This window comes from Protopterus annectens, chromosome 11.part0 (assembly GCF_019279795.1).
Source record: "Protopterus annectens isolate FY-2018-M chromosome 11.part0, PAN1.0, whole genome shotgun sequence".
In the NCBI taxonomy this organism is placed as follows: Eukaryota; Metazoa; Chordata; order Ceratodontiformes; family Protopteridae; genus Protopterus; species Protopterus annectens.
The window spans coordinates 1025903020-1025920860 of NC_056745.1; positions in this window are offsets into that span (position 1 = coordinate 1025903020).

Below are 17841 nucleotides of genomic sequence, written 5' to 3' on the forward strand. Positions count from 1 at the left end.
CCCTGGTACTGGCCCTGCAGCAGTCTCTTCTCATGGTCTTTCACTAGGAGTCTAACCATGACCCTGGACTCCTGAATACCCCCAGCACTGCACCCAAAAGCGCGATCACTCTCCTTCCAGCCATAGTGCCTGCAAAGGTGAGCTACAACTGGTTATGGCTGTATTTTCGCCTGTGAGGTTTAAATAGAGCCAAATTCCACCCTTTACTGTCATTGAACCATTTTGAATATGCTGAGCTAAGCTAAGCGACATGCAAACACACTTAGCTAAGGTTGGCAGTGCTTAAAGGGATAGATGTTGAGCACTGCTTACCAATGCGCAACTCCACTTAGCTGGGCTACTTATTGCTTAGCATTTACATTTAAGTAATGCTTACACCAGGTTAACATAGATGAGGACTACTTAGATTCCTCACATTTCTTTTTATAAAGTATCAGGATTGTGGGACTGAGTCATCATTACTGACATATTATAGTTTATGTTTACCTTCCATGACATCCCCTTATGTGCTTTCCTTAAATTATATTATTGTGTGACTGTATGGGGAATTTGTGTTTATATGGGGGTTTCACATCTTTTCTACACTGACATCTCACTTTTGGACCTGCTACACTACCCTGGTTGAAAAAAAAAAACAGTTGCTGCATAATTTAAGTTTATAAAAATAATTTTAACACTACTTTCCCATAGAAAAATAAATTGCCTGTTTTGGTACTCAGATCTTGAGCACCTGCATGTAAATCTGGGACTCTAACACTACACTATCTCAGCTTGGAAATTTTACCTGTAAATTTGCATTTATCTCCTATGGGATGTTTAAGCTATGGTAAGCAGAGGGCCATAATGCACACACCTGCTTAGCTACACTTAAACATTCCTTAGCCTCAAAAAATATATATTATTATTATTATTATTATATTATTATGTTATATAAGTGAGTCTTGTGTTGTTCTGATAACTCATTGGGAACTGCAATCATGAAATAATGACACTCATTTAGCTTTAAGGCTTCAATCCTTCAGGGACTCCTGTTAATACATATCCTGTTTTCTATCAACTTTCTAAGTGTATGAGGGCAATTGTTCAGATGTGTCCCTATTTTATTATTTATTCTCCCCATTATTTGTGTCTTTGTCAACATGCCCTGCTGTAAGGGAATATTGGCATACATTTGCTTTCAGACTTCTACCCTTTGGTAATTCATGCTAATGCATGACCTGTTTTATATCAACTTTCTAAGTTTTGTGGGCAATATCTGTTTTGTGTCCCTTTTGAGGGATTTATCCCCATTATTTGTGCATCTGCACACATTTCCTGCTTTAGCATATTGCAGAGGTGTCATACAGCACTTTGGCAATGCAGGGGGTATGTCACAGAACCTGTCACACACACCCTACATTGTTTTCTTGTTGCCGATGTTTATTTCAGTGTCTGTGGACACTGAAATTATCATTATTTCATTTTAGTGTTTGCTGACACTGAAATACTGGCATAATATTAGAGTAAATCTCTAATATTACACCAGATCCATTTAGAAAGTGCCGTATGGCACTTTCTGAGTGCAGGAGGCATGTTTAGTGTCCGTGCACTAGTTGGATACACCCCCTGCACTTGTTCATGGTTCATGTCCATATAGGGAGTACAGCAGCATGCCTTTATGAATATGCAAGGCATGCTGCTGTGCCATATGGACTTGAACCATTCCGTGCAAGAATAGTTTTATTCTTGCATGGAATTTTATTGAATCCTGGGAAAAGTTTTGCAGAATAAAAGACATCCTCTTTCATCTTTAAGGTGCAATAAAGTAATATGGTTATGTAAATGTCATTTGGGTGAACTCACTTACTGTCTTATGAATTGTATCCTTCTCCTAGAGTAACCCCATGGGCAGCCATCATTACCCCCAGACTTTTCAAGACCAAGGGGAAAACAGAAGTAGTTTGCTAGATCTTTCTTCCATATCACACAAATGTATTTGCATGCATTCACACCTATCGTCAGTTTAGAGTCCCTGTTCCACCTTATGGCATGTCTTTAGAATATGGGAGCACCCAGAGAAAATCCACATAAACGCAGGGAAGGTATACAGACTCCACACAGACATTATCGCAACGGAGCATGGAACCAGAGAGCCTTTTGCTTTATTCTCAGTGGAAAGGCTGAATGATTGAGTGAAGGCAAAGGAGCCATAAGGCAGGTCCAGTGCAGCTGGGGGACTGGGGAAGGGGAGAATAAAAGCTATTGTTATCACACTGAGTCCAGCAAGCCTACTGACAAATACTCTCTTACATAGCTCCTAGACATGATGCAGTATTTATACAAGTTTCTCTCATATGTCAGCTATCATAATACCATAATAAGAAAGTAACTACACTATGTTGTAGTATGAGTTACTTAAACTTTAAATTACTGCATTATCTTTCAAGTTCTGTGTTACTTTGTCTGCTACTTTGCAATTAGATGCCTGTCAGCAAACTCTGGCTGTAGTACCTTAGCAAACCAACAGTGTGTGCATTCAGAGTACTAACAGTTGCACAAATGCTTATGAACAGAGAGTATAGAGATACTTTCCGTAGTCTATGGTTATTAAAAAATTCCATTATTACATTTATTCTAACAACATTACAGATACACATTGATTCACTGACATCAGCTTCCATGAATGCAAATAAATGGAGAGCCATTCACCAAAAGCACTTTCATCAAACCTCAGATACATAATTTCTGCGGTGGGGGATTGGGGCAAATGGCAAGCCCTCCTTGCATCCCCATGTAGGAGGACACCCCCCATAGACCTAAAGTTTTTTTTATATCTATTGCACATCAACAAAGATGGAAACTCCTCTGTCAATGAAAGTAATTTCAGTAACCGGCTCTGAATTTATTCGCCTTCACCAAAACTATGACTGATGACTTGACAGGAACCTGAGTATCAAAGCCAAAACAGATCCTAAACCACTTCAAAGAATCCTTACAAAAATCTTTAGAAAAAGCACCTCTACACTTACAGAGAGTATTACTGTCTTTTTAGCTAAGCAGGACTTGCAAGTTCAGCATAAGCCTGATATATTAATGTATATTGCTGACACTCTAAATAGACCATATATAAAGGAAAAGAGGATCTGCTGGGCAAAAAAATACATAGAAGTATGGATTGCACCACAGTTGCCAATGTCAGCAAAAATGTTGCAGGAGTTGAATGTTTATACTAGAGATGAGTAAGATTCTTATTTGCTACATGATATTATCATGTCAGGATGATTTGATGGCATGAAATCATTATGTTCTATCTTCAAACAATATTTTCCATAGTCAGATGAAGTTGCACATATTTGAGGCTTGCTGTTTAATGGTGGTAGAGTAATCTGTCAGACAGAGGTTCTGTCTGGCAAAAGGCTTGATGGTAGCCAACACATAATGCAAAAAGAGAAATCGTCATTAGATCACATAGGTTCATAGGTTCATAGGTTCATACTAGGCTATCTGCCCTAGGGCATTTATAAGCCTAGCCAGAGTGTGTTTGGCTTTCGCCACCCATTTTAAATGAATTTTGCTATGCCCTTTTTCGAGGTTAGTATACTGTGCCTCTATTTAACAGAAGTGATACCTGGGGTAAACCTACTATCTCCCATCCACTCATCAAGATTCCTCTTGAAGAGAGTCAATGAGGGACTCTGCCTAACCTGGACTGGGATTTTATTCCAGAGTGAAGGGAGTCTCTGGGTTATGAATCTGTCCCTCCAGCATGTCCTATTTATTTCAGTGCTGAGGTTCAAGTCTCTTGAGCGCGTAGCTTGATGGGATTTGGATTTTCTGAGGTGCAGCATGTCCATTAATTCCGGGTTGGACATGGCTTTATACGTCAGGCACAGATTGCCTCTGAGCAGGCGGTATGCCACTGAGTAGAGCTGAAGTTTCTTTAACCGGGCAGCATATGGCATCTGTTTGAGCCCTTTGATCCTCTTGGTGAGGTACTTTTGGGGTCTTTCCAGTTGCTGCAGGTGTCTGGTAAGGTACATCCCAAAAGGGGCATTGCACTCAATTATGGGCCTGATGAGGGATGAGTAAAGAGGCACAATGACCTCCCCTGATCTAGATGTGAATCCCTTCATGATTAGGAGGGCTATATAAAATGTTTTTCTAACCACTTTGGCCACGTGGTTGTCAAATGAGAGATTGCTATCAACTTGGGTCCCCAGGTCCCTAATTACTTTTTCTGAACTTAATGGATTACCACCTATGTGGTAATTTGTGGGCACTTTGTTTTTGCCAAAGGGGATAACTATACACTTTTTGGCGTTTAGCTTGAGGCCATGGTTCTGGCACCAGTTGTCTGTTTCTATGAGGCCCTTTTGTAGGCTGCCTGTGTCGGCTGGAGAGTCTATTATGGCGCCCAGTTTGCAGTCATCTGCGAACTTGGTCAGACACAGTCCTTCCGTGTTAGCCTGTACCTCCGAGAAATATATACCGAACAAGAGAGGTCCCAGGACTGAGCCTTGTGGGATGCCACTTGTAACTGGTTTGGAGTCTGACATGGCTCCAGCAATTCTAACCATGTGGGTTCTGTCCTTGAGCCAGTTTGCAACCCATTTAGTGACATAGGGGTTTATATTTAAGCTGGTGAGCTTATCTATAATGCCCAAGTGGGGTATTGTATCGAAGGCTTTTGCAAGGTCCAGATAGGCTGTGTGGACCACCTTCCCCTCGTCAATGGCCTTGGTGACTGTTTCAAAGAAATCAACCAGGTTTAAGAGGCAGGATCTACCCTTAACAAAGCCAAACTGGGTAGGATCCAGTGTCTGTAGGTCCCCAATATCTTTATTTATGAGGTCCATGATGATCCTTTCCATAGCTTTGCAGACACATACAAGAGTGGTCAACATGCAACTCAGGTAGACTTCCTACTAGTAAAGAAAGGGCACTGGGGTAGAATCAGTGATTGCAAAGTCATCCTCTGTGAAACAGTCAGACCACAGCATAAACTACTAGTTGCCACAATCATCTGCAAGCAGTGGCCAAACAAATCATCTTCAAGAAGAGGTCAGAGAAGGGTCTAATGTTAACAGAGACTAGGCTGAAGAGAAAGCACAAGTGTTCATGGAATTAATCAGGGCTCTAGCACCTCAGGAAGAAGAGGAAATAGGTGGAGTTGAATAAGAATGTTAGTGCCTCAAAACAGCATGTGTAAAGAATGTAGAACAGATATGTGCCAGATCCAGGAATGGAAATAAGGCACATAAGGAAAGCTGGTAGGGGAATGCAGAAGTCCAGAAAGTCAAAAGAAAGAAGGAATGCAGGAAAAAGTGTGAAATAGAAAAGATGGACTAGGCTAAGAAGGCATACTGGTTAGCTAACAAAGAGGCTATGGCAGGAGTTACAATAGCAAAGAACAAGGCATCAGAAGCACTCTACCAACTTCTGAGAAGTGTGGATGGTGCAAATAAACTCTTATCAGGTTGCAAGGTAAAGACAGAAAGATAAAGAATATAGCCAAACATTCTTTGTAAGAGATGCCAGCAGCAACCTACTCACCAGTCCATGGAGCATCAAAGACAGGTGAACGAAGCACTTTCAGCAGCTTCTGAATGAAGAAAACCACACAGAAGCTGTACTGCCCAAAACATAGGCCAATATGAAAGAAGTGGAGGAGCCTGCCATAGAGGAAGTAAGAAGAGCTCTAAGGAAAATTAAGTCAGGCAAAGCAGCAGGCTCAGATGAGATGACAGCAGATATGACCAAGATGTTGGGTGTGATAGAGGAAAATCGTTCCTGAGTGTACTCATAGTAGTACGGAAAGAAAGGCGTATCACAGATGACCAGAGTATAAGCAGATTAATGCCAGTGTACAAGAATAAAGGAGACATCCATAACTGTGGTCAGTATAGCGGCATCAAACTCCTGTCACACTGCATGAAGGGGTTCCCTGTTGAAATGTCAACACTTGAAATGCCAAATGGGGGCAAGCCAACACACTCCCAAACTTATTTATACCAACTCTGAGATCACCATACTTTGGAGAAAAGGGAATATTCTGAGAAACAGCATCTTGGACTTAGTGTAAGTCTGATCTTTTGGCCATTCAGTCTCTGTATTTCAGGACTTGGTCTAGCAGGTCCTGACCTTTCAAATGGTTACCCATGAAGGTTCTGGAGTGGGTGATTGATAAACAAATATGCAGAGAAGTAGTAGAAAGTACAATGGGAGATGAGCAGTTCAGATTCAGATCAGGATGCAGTACAACCGACTCAGTGTTTTCAGTGAGACTGATAGTGGAGAAGAAGCTGGAAATGTGGAAAAAGTCCAACTGAGCATTCCTAGACTAGCATATGACAAGGTCACAAGAAAGCTGATTTGGGCAGTCCTGAGGTGGTTTGAAGTCCCAGGAACGCTAATAGAATTAGTGCTGGTTATGCACAAGGACCCAGTGACTCATGGATGAACAGCATTTGGCCTCACAGAGGAGTTCCCAGTGGGAGTGGGTGTGCATCAGGGTTCAGTTCTGAGCCCACTGCTGCTCCAACTAGTGATGGACTACATTAGCAAACAGGTCAGAGGAGACAGATCAACAAGGTTGCTGTATGCAGACAAAGTGGCATTACAGGCAGATTCTGAGGAAAAGCTTCAGCAAAGGATACAGGAATGAAATGCAAAACTGAAAAAGGAGGAAATAACATACAGCAAAGAGGAATAACTGTGACTGTCAGGCATGGCTAAAGAAGTAGGTAAAAGAATGGTACTGAATTAAGAAAAATGTTGGCAATTGACTCGACACCCAGACTGCATGTAGAAAATGGAAAAAAGGGCGTTAATGATGATGATGATGGTGAAAAAGTAATCATTCCTTCTTTACTGCATAGAAATATATACCTGAGGATGCACAAATTTCATTTTGGTATGAGAACATGCAATGAAAGACCTTCTGATGTCAGTACTGCCCCAATATGAATATGCAAATACAGCAATTAATGCAAAACTGCGCTATTTTCAAGGAATTAAAATCAGACATAAAAGTCATACTTTACTGTCTTGGCTGAAAGAAGAAGTAGTGTTGTTCCAGCATAACATTTTATTTTTTTTCAATTATTGAACTGTTACATGATTCAGAAATACAGCAATTAATGCAAAACTGCGCTATTTTCAAGGAATTAAAATCAGACATAAAAGTCATACTTTACTGTCTTGGCTGAAAGAAGAAGTAGTGTTGTTCCAGCATAACAATTTAAATTTTCAAGTATTTGTGAACTGTTACATGGATTCAGAGCTAGACTCACTACCCAAATAGCACTTGTTATGGATCTCCAACAAGTGCCTTTAAACAAGAGACAACCAGCAGCAGTACACATTAATTTTTCAAAGGTATCTAATATTGTCAACCTATGCTGTCTCTTCTAGAAACTGCAAGAAACTGTCTGACCCAACGCAGTACCGTCTTGGCTCAGAGCATACCTCCATGATAGAAATCAGTCATTCTGTAAAACAACCACGAACTGGAAGGAAAAACCAAAAGGAGCAAAAATACCACACTATAAGCATACTGTCTTTATTTCTCCGCTTTTCATCCACTAGGACTTCTTCAGTCATTCTTCTGGCAAACCACACTCTTCTCTGTATTTGCAGGGGTTGCAGTACCCCAAGGCTTAATCCTTGGTATACTTTTTCCCCATCTTCGGTAACAGTATGCATCAGTATGTAATTTTAAATCAGTCAACAGATGATTCCACCCTGATACATGCTTTTCCTACCAGCCAAAAACTAGGATCAGAAATTCAGTTGTCTTCCAACAAGCTGCAAAACAGGAACAACCAAACAAATTTTCATCAAGAAGAAAAAAGCAGTCATCTTCAGGAAACAAAACTTTAATTCGGACTTCACCACAAAATGTGCCACAGACACCATAGAGATTGTCCCCTGGTCAGAATATTTGGCATCACCATCAGCAACCAGTTGTCCTTTGAGTAACACACACACACACACACACACACACACACACACACACACACACACACACACACACACACACACACACACACACACACACTATAGAGTGTTACAAAAATTGAATAACTTTATTGTCAAAGCTAGTGTTTCTTGCATAAACCAAAGAGTAACTTACTGAAAGCTTATTAGTATCAAAACTGCTACATTAGCAACAGCACTGGGTGACCTGAGAAGTGACACAACCAATGTACTCACGTCAACCCACAGCAAAATTATAACATTTGCTGCTGGTCCTCCTGTTGCAGAAGACTTAATCTTAAGTGAGTGTCCCTAGGAAGCAAACCCAAATGTATAGGATCATCTTTAGCCAAAAATGAATTTACCGCAATTCTGATGTCAAAAATGCCTTGTCCAGGTACACCCCTTTCAGGAAACAAAGATCATCCAAACAATCCTGAATAATGTTAAAGAAAACTAACAGCAGCTATAATTAAAAAATCTCAAGCATATGCATAATCACGACCTGGAGTCAACTATCTTCCCACATCAGATCAATGCAAGACCTTTCCCATTTTAAAGCACAGTGCAGAGTTGTGTTACAAACCCCAACAATTTGCAATTTCTGCAGCATCACATGAACTCCATGTCAGAAAATGCAATGTGTTTTGTAGAGTATGCTAAATTACTTAATTGTGATTGAATTGTTGAAGGCTGATACTCAGACTGTACATACAAACTTGTGTACTACCTTATTGACTGTGTTATTCTATTTTTATGTATATGCACATTTTAGTATTTTAGCATACATCCACTTACTGTAAAACACTATAAGGATGTCCCAATGTAATCCCTGTTTTATACATTTTGTTTTGTATCCATTCATTTCAAATGCACTTGATTATTGTTTTTTGTCAAGATGTATAGTTGTGCTATATTTATTACTTAAGGCTTTTCCCTAGGGAGTATATATACACACAAATACAACCATTTTGTATATATATATATATATATATATATATATATATATATATATATATATATATATATATATATATATATATATATATATATATATATATATATATATATATAATAATCCCGGTGGTGTATGTGTATATATGCATATATGGGTCTATCTTAAAGGATCACAGTGCCACATCATCAAATCTGAAAACATAGAGACAAAAAGAATGAAACCTGATAACATCGAAGGATGACATTATTGAACCATGAAACACTGAACAAGGTATTGTGGACGTCAGGTAGTACACAGTAGTATGGAATGGAGATCACAGTACAGTGGGGATCAGGAAATTTACCTTTAACCCACTGAAGTGCAATCTCGGAGCTGGTATATATAATTTACAGGGAGTGTGGGGTGCGTAGCCCCCCACATGGGTGGTGTAGGGGGGCTTGCTCCCCTGCAAAACCATTGTAACAGGTATAGTTTTTGTTATTTTTTTTTTCAGTGAAGAGGGTGCTGTGAGTTCAGCGCAATTATGCTTAAATAGTTCCATGTACATGGTTCGATGTTTGCAGTTTCAATCATGTGGGCTTTCAATATTATCAGGTTTCGTTGTTTCTGTATTGATGTTTTGTGATTCAATGATGTGGTATTTTGATGCTCTGATGTAGACCCATATATATATATATATATATATATATATATATATATATATATATATATATATAGCTATAGATATAGATACAGATACAGATTCAGATATAGATATAGATATAGATATAGATATAGATATAGATATATGTATAATGGGCCAGCCTTAGGAGTTGAACGGCCCAGAATGGACCATTGTTGTGGGGTCTTGTCACTGATGTCCCATCTACCAATCCAACCCTTCCTCCACTTGCTGGCTTTCAGGATGTATGGCTGTTTCAGATTAACTATCAGGAATATATGCTATTACTGTGAATTAAAAGTAAAGCAATATGTCTATTTGTTAACTTGTATTTTGCCATACAACATGTTGTAATAGAAGTTATTTATTGAACTCCTGGGTTAACCCAAAATCCAGCATTTCCTGTAGTTTCTCACTCTGAGTCTGCGTAACTGGCTCAGGCACATTAGTAAGAGGCTTTTTTGATTGGACACTGATGCCTGTATCTAAATGGTACTTCATCATGTAGGTGCACTCAAGTTCATTAGTAAATAAATCCAAAAATACTTGTAGTACTGCTGGGATCTGAACCTGCGTGAGAAACAGTTGTATACTTTCTGCTTGTCTCTATCCTCCACTCCACACTTCTTTTTTTAATATTTTTTTGTTTTCCTTCCTTTTACTCATGCTTCACTCTCCTTCACATACCACACAGAGTAATTGTTTATACTGTAAATACTTTATTCTTTGTTTTTTCTTTTTTTCCACAGAAACATAACACTATATAATGTTATGACAACTGTACAGAATCTCTCCATACATATTTGGTTGGCTGAATTCTTATATTATTTGCATTTATGATTATGTTCATTTATGCTGCCAATTATCCGGACATACCTCTAAATACTCGCTCTTACATTACCACTGTTGCAGTACTATTGATTAAAGTTTATTGTTTCTTTTGTTGTATTTCTGCTGTTCTGAGACTGTAAATGGATTAGGAGGATCAGTGCTCTGCCAAGGTTAATAAACAAACAAATGAATGAATGAATAAAAAATAAAATATAATATACTAAAAAGAAATATTTGTAAGTTAAGTTCTCTTCACATTCCAGAACCTTTGGGAGGTGCTGCAGACAACACCAAGCAGACCATGCTACTAAGAGCTGTGGAAGTACACTCACCTATCCTGACTTCTTCTGTCTTATTTGTGAGTTAACTGGATATCCAGCAGGTGATGTAGGAATTTATACATACATTGATGAGCTTCTCTACAATGCCTGAGTGGGGTATCATGTTGAACACTTTGGCCAGGTCGAGGCAGGCAGTACGCACTATTTTTCCTATGTCCCTTCTCAAAGAAAGCCACCAGACTGAGTAGGTATGACCTGCCCTAGTCGCAGTCCTCCATTCATTTGGCATGAAGCCTGTTTGGAGGCTATGATTGAATAGTGCTTCTAATGGGCCTAGTAGGCCATGTTTCATGCTGTTACAGAGGCATCATCGATGCAGTGATTTGGTTTTGGAATGTGCATTGAGGACCAGTTCCTTAGTGATAGCTTGGGGAGCTGTGGTTGAGGGTATTTCTTGACAGGTGCCTGGAGGGGTGGGATTATGTAAACCTGAGGCTGACTTTATTGACCAGTAGATTTGCTATATTCTCTGATTCAGTTTAGTTAGCTCCATTTACAATTAGGCACATTGTTATGCATTGCCTTTGAGGTTTGAGGTTTTGGACATAGCTGGAGAATGCCTCATGGTTGTCCTTAGCCTGAGAGGTTATTTTTACCTCACATTTGGCTTTGGTAGACTTAGTAATACCCCAGCATTGTTTATTTAGTTTGATGTGGGAACTTCTACCTTGCTGAGCATTGCACTTTCTACTTTTGGCACTAATTTTCTTCCTTTTGTTATACAATCTACTGATGTTTGAATTCCAGCAGGGTGACTTACTTTTAGATTTAGCCCTGTACTTAGTTTAGGTCGGCACTGTTGACTCTCTGCAGCTATATACATGATTGTACAGGGTTATCTGTGTTTGAGGGGCTTGACATTTTGCCAGAAAGTCAGTTAAAACTAGTAATTTAGCCATGGAATAATTCTTAAAAGCAGCAGGGTTACTTGGTATCACAGGTTTTCATTTTATTTCAAAGGAGATAGCTTTATGTTCTGACATAGGTTCATAGGTGTTTAATAGACTAAAGACCACAAGGGCCTTTTTAAGCCTAGCCATGCACCTCAAATCTCGGACAAGTTCTGATACCCTTGATAAGTGTAAGCAGAGGTTTGGGTGATGAAACATTTACAAGCAGGGGCCTAGGAGATGAACCATTTACAGGTTGCCTGTGTCCATTAGAGACATAGTTGCCAAACCAGGGATGTATTCTCTGTTCCCCATCCAATTGTCCAAGGTGCACTTGAATTGTGTTATGGAGGAACTCTGCTTTACATGGATGGAAAGCCTGTTCCATAGATGGGCAGTCTCTGTGATACATGCCTGACTCTCCAGCAGGTTCTATTTATATCACAGGCAATATTTAAGTCTTTAGAATGGGTCACTCTGGTGCTGTCTGTTTTGGGGATATGCAGGTGGTCCATCATAGTGGGCCTAACAATGCCCTGTATGCCAGGCATAGATCTTCCCTGTAGGAGACAGAATACAGGGATAGGGCCTTGAGGCAATCTGCATAGGATATTTTACTTAATTCCTGTATTCTTTTAGTGAGGAACTTCTATGGGTGTTCCAGTTGTTGGATATGCCTGGTTAGCACATACCAAAGAGGGCATTGTACTCAATGACAGGTCTGACGAAAGATAAATACAGTGGGACAATGACTTCCTCAGACTTAGATGCCATACCTTTGTATACAAGTCACACAATACGGAATGATTTCCTCACTACTATAGACACGTGGTGGTCAAAGGCTAGATTACTATCTATGTGTGTCCCTAAGTCCCTGACTACTGGGTCATGTTCTAAGGGGTATGTTGTCAATATGATAGATGTCCTTCTATTCTCATGTTGCAGTATTCCAACCCTTGGGTTTCCCTCTCTTGCTACCTGAATCGCTGGCCAGTATACAAAAGCTTCTAGTCACTACTAGGTGCATGGGACATCTGATGTTGGCTAAGGGAACATGGGCCATAAAAGTGATGTCTGCATGCACCAGTCCTCAGAACTTCTTTGCTGCCAGTTGAACATCACCTGTTCCTGCTGTACTGGTCATCGGATCAAAAAATTCTAAGCTAAGTACCCTGTTGGGGACATTTTATTATTTGGGTCACTATATGCCTGTGTGGGTTCATGTAATCCAGGAAGGGAAAGTGTAGGTGCGGTCATCAGATCCCCCATAAAAATGCCCATGAGCTTTGCCTTTTTTGTTTAGGGCCTATGGACGCCCATAAGTCCTGCTCCATCTGCCGGGCTTTCATTCCAAAAACCTTGCATAGCCATCTGCACACGTTAAACATTTATCTTGAGAATCAGCACCTCAAGCACTTAGCTTTAGATATGGAGGGGTCATCTGGTCAGCCCATCAAGCCACCCAAGAGAAAGGCCAAAATCACTGGGCCTGAATCCGTAGCTACACCTCCTCCACCCGACCTTCCCCATGTGGCCAACATCAGCCTGGAGGAACAATCGGTTGCTGCCGATATGGGTACACCAGGTACCAATGTGGAAGCCACAGAAGCAAGAGTGGAAGGCACATCCTCGGAGGTTTTGCAGATGTTGGCTTCCCTTGGTGAGGGGGAACCTCAGCTTGTACTGGCCACCTAGACAGAGCTCTCCACTACTTCACAGGTTACTGATCCCAGGCCTGCCTTCACTATGACCCCTGCTAGGCCTTCCCTTAAAAAGAAGAAGAAAAGAAAACATGTTTCTGCCCCAGTTGAGAGCCAGCCAGATTGGCAGGCCTTTTCTCAGAATCTTGTCAATGCTTTTATGGCTCTAAGGCCTGCTGCACCCTTACCTTCCCCAGTGGCTCCTCCTGTGATGAGCCCTAGGCCTCAGCCCTTAGAGAATTCACAGGCTGAAGCAGAGGAATCATCTGACTCTTCCTCAGAGGACTCCCTTTGATTTGTCTTACAGTTTCCATCTCCCCTTGGCAGTGTCTTCCCGGAGGAAGAATCCACAGAGGCAGATTCCCCAGCTGAGGATTTCACCTTTGGGGAGACCATTACAAAGATGAGAGAACATTTTAAATGGGATTCCTCCGAGATGACAGAAGAAATCTTCAGATGGACTCTCCTGCCCCTTCAGCTATTCCTCCAGTACTGTCATCATTTCTGGATGCATTTAATGCAGCATCACTCAATCCTGATTCTCAGCCTCTTGCACCCCGAAGGCCTGACAGATTGTACAAGGTCCCTGAGGGAGCCAAATTCCTTTGTTAAGTGTCCTGAAGCAGACCCTGGCACTGTTTCAGTGTCAGCTGATAAGGCATCTGAACTCTTTCCATCTTCCTCACTTCTGCCCACAAACAAAGCGAGCATGGCCATGGAATGCCTAGGGAAGAAGGTTTACACTTCCTATACCTTGGCATTCAGGGTAATAAATTAGCAAACTCATATGTCTAAATATGCCCTAGCCCTTTTGGAAGAGTCCACTAAACAATGAGTGACATCCCAGACTCTCCTGCCAAAGCTCAGATATCCAGGCTTCTATCCCTATCCTCTCAGGCCACTAGGTATTCCAATAGGTACAGCTACGATGCTGCTGAAGCTTCTGCCAGGTCAGCTGGATTTGCCTCAGTCCTGAGAAGATATACTTGGCTTAGGTTTCAGCCCCTACCCCTTTCCTCATCCTCCACAAAGATAGGGTAACCCTTGGGACCAACCCTTCCTTCATGCCCAAGGTGGTCAATGAGCTATTCTTAAACCAAGCTATTCATCTTCCTGCTTTTTTTGCCCATCCTGAGAGTGACAGTGAGAGTGTCTTCATTCCCTTGATGTGCACAGACAGCTTAGGTTCTACCTAGAGAAGACCAAATCTATCAGAAACTCTGACCAATTGTTTGTCTCCTTTCAGTCCAAGGCCCTGGGGAAAGCAGTGCCAAAACAGGCAATTTCAGCCAGGATTTCCAGAGCTATTTCGTTCTGCTATGCAGTTCATGGGAAATCCTTGGGGTCCATAGTTAAAGCACATTCCACTAGGGCTATGTCTTCATCTGGAGCTTTCATTAAGGGATTGGACACTGCCACCATTTTAGAGGCAACTACATTGGCATCTGTTCACACCTTTACCAAACATTACAAATTGGACCAAATTTCCAAATTCAGGGTGGGATTTGCCAGGGCAATCCTGCATGGATTTATAGAGAAAAGTTCCAAGACATCACCTTCTTCTTCCCAATGAGCTTTGGCACTCACCCAAAAGTTAGAATACTGCAACATGAGAATAGAAGAACATAGATTAACTAGTTGTGTAAAATCTTACCATAACCATAGATGTCCTTCTCTTCCATGTTGCAATATTCCTTCCCTCCCTCCTTCCCCTCCTTATTCCCTTAAACGGTCCCTTCTTGGATGGTACTGGACCTACTCAGTTTTTCCTAAGACTGGGTCTGACTGGGGCACACAGTTCTGAGGACTGGTGTGTGCAGGCGTCACTTTTATGGCCCACATTCCCTTAGCCAATGTCAGATGTTCCACGCACCTAGCATTGACTAGAAGCTTTTGTGTACTGGACAGACATTTGTCTAGCAAGAGAAATAAACCCAAGAGTTGGAATACTGCAACATGGAAAAGAAGGACATCTACAGTTATGGTAAGATTTTACACAACTTTTCTTTACCAGGGGTGGATGACTTCCCAAAGGATACTATTATGCATTTCTTGGAATTTAATTTTAGTCCATGCTCTGACACCAATTGATTGTCTGTGTCAGCCCCGCCCGGAGAACATTTGTGTCAGCATGAGATTCAATGACAGTTCCTTTTTTGCAATTATTTGCAAATTTTGTCAGCTAGAGACCACTGACATTGGTCTTGACTTCTGAGAAGTAAATGTCAAGAAGGGGCAGTCCTAGGACTGATCCCTGAGGGACTTCACTTGTGACTGGCCTCTTTGTAGAGGTAGACTTCTCAATTTTAACCTCCTGGGTCCTGTCTGTGAGCCAGTTGGCTATCCGCTGAGAGACAGACGAGTTTGTACCTAACTTTTTGAGTTTGTCAACAATGCCTGAGTGGGGTATTGTGTCAAATGCCTTGGCCAGGACAAGGTAGCCAGTATGAACCATTTTTCCCCTCATCCATTGCTTTGGTTACCTTCTTGAACAAGTCCACCAGGATGAGTAGGCATGATCTGCCATTGACAAAACCAAACTGAGTTGTGTCCAGTGTGAAAAGGTTTACTATACCTCTATTGATAATTTCCATGACAATTCTTTCCATGGCTTTATATATACGACTAGTGAGACTTATGGATCTGTAGTTTTCAGGGTCTGTGGATGGCCCACCTTTGTGCAGAGGGATGACTGTTGCCTTTCTCCATTCATGAGGCATGAAGCCTGTTTGATCTCTCTCTCTCTCTCTCTCTCTCTGTATATATATATATATATATATATATATATATATATATATAAAAGTATAGATAGACAGTTTTAATGGCAGTAAATGGAGGAATCAGAAGAAGCTGAAAATTGGGATAAAAGGGCAAATAGATGAACAGGCTAATACATTCAAGTATATTTGAATATCTTTGAGGGATGGTTGAGGAGAAGGGAAGTATAAAGGAGAAGGTCAAAGCTAGAATTAGAGGGACTGCAGACACAGAGTGTCAGGTGTAGTGTATGACAGAAGAATGCCAAAGACACTGAAAAGTAAGGTGTACAAAACAGTAATGTGACCCATACTAGTGCATAGTACTGAGACCTGGGCAGCAAAGGCACAGCAGTTAAGGAAGGTAGAGGTGATGGAGATGAACTGCCTGAGTTGGATGATAGGATGCATGCTGTGGGACAGTTGAAGAAATACGAACATAAGATAAGAAGCCAAAGTACTCCAGTTGCAGAAAAGATCAACGAGGACAGACTATGATGGTTCAGATACTTGTGCATAAAGGCAGAAGACAATCTGCTGAAAACGATTTGAGGCATACAGGAAGAAAGCAAGAAGAAACAAGGGAGTCCAGCAAAGAGGTGGATGGATTGTGTGAGAGAAAACCTATGACAGTCAGGCGTGAGTGTCAAAGGAGGTGGAAGAGTAGCACTGAATAGACAGAGATGACTCTCCAATCCTATGTAGAAAATGGGAAAAAGGAGGTCAGTGATGAGGATGATGATGATGAAGTAACTTTGTACAGCAGTTTTTCTAACATTTTTGCTAATGGACAGAGGTTGGCTATGAGCCTGTCGTCCAAGCAAAATTTGCGGTTTTGTGACTTAGGAAGTGAAAATCTTAAGTGTATGTTTAATGCTGTTTAGCAACTCTGCTGTGTTGAGTGATAGATTAAAATGTGTACTAGAGGTTTGCTGATATGTGGGACACCTTCATATAGTATATTTTGATGTATGTAGTGGAAGAATGGGTTGAACATATAGCTGATTGTCAGAAGGAATGTTTGAATTATTTAGTAGTGTATAGTCTTGAAATAAAAGGAGGTGAAAATCATAAATGTTATGAAGTAGGGAGGATTAGGGTCTTGAATTGTCATTCTGGAAGTAGGTGTTGACTGACATTTGAGTGGAAGAGATGTTTTTGGCTAATTCTTTTTTTAAGTTCAGGTGGAAGACAGTTGGAGGACTGATACATAGCAAAGAGCCTGATCAAATATATGGATCTGATGGAGCTCCACATTTCTTTTCAGTTTATTGAGTTGTGTTTGTAGGCTTCTAATTAAGTCTGATTTGGCTTTATTAATTAGAATTATTGTGTTCCTTTTTAGATTGAGATATGAATTTTATTTACTGGAGTTATGGGGGTCTTGTTTTCACTATTTCTCTGCTTTGCATATCTTTTAAATCACTGATCACAGTTTAGAGGCTATCCAGGGAGCATATGTGGAGTCAAGAGAAGTTTTACATACATGAATAAGTTTATCTCAAATAGTGAAAAGTATGTTGTAAAAGGTAAAAAAAGCAGCTGTAGGATCTTTTCAGTGATATACCTGACTCCAGTTAACTAGATGAACTTCTAAATGAGGGTGAGTTTCAAAGTTGCTTGAAAGAAGTTGGTGGATTTGAAGGAAATGCTTGCTTTTAGAGATCCGAAGAACCAGTAGGTGATAACAAGATTGTGGTCACTGAAATCATTTGGTAAAATTTAAAGCTTTGTTAATTTATTACCGA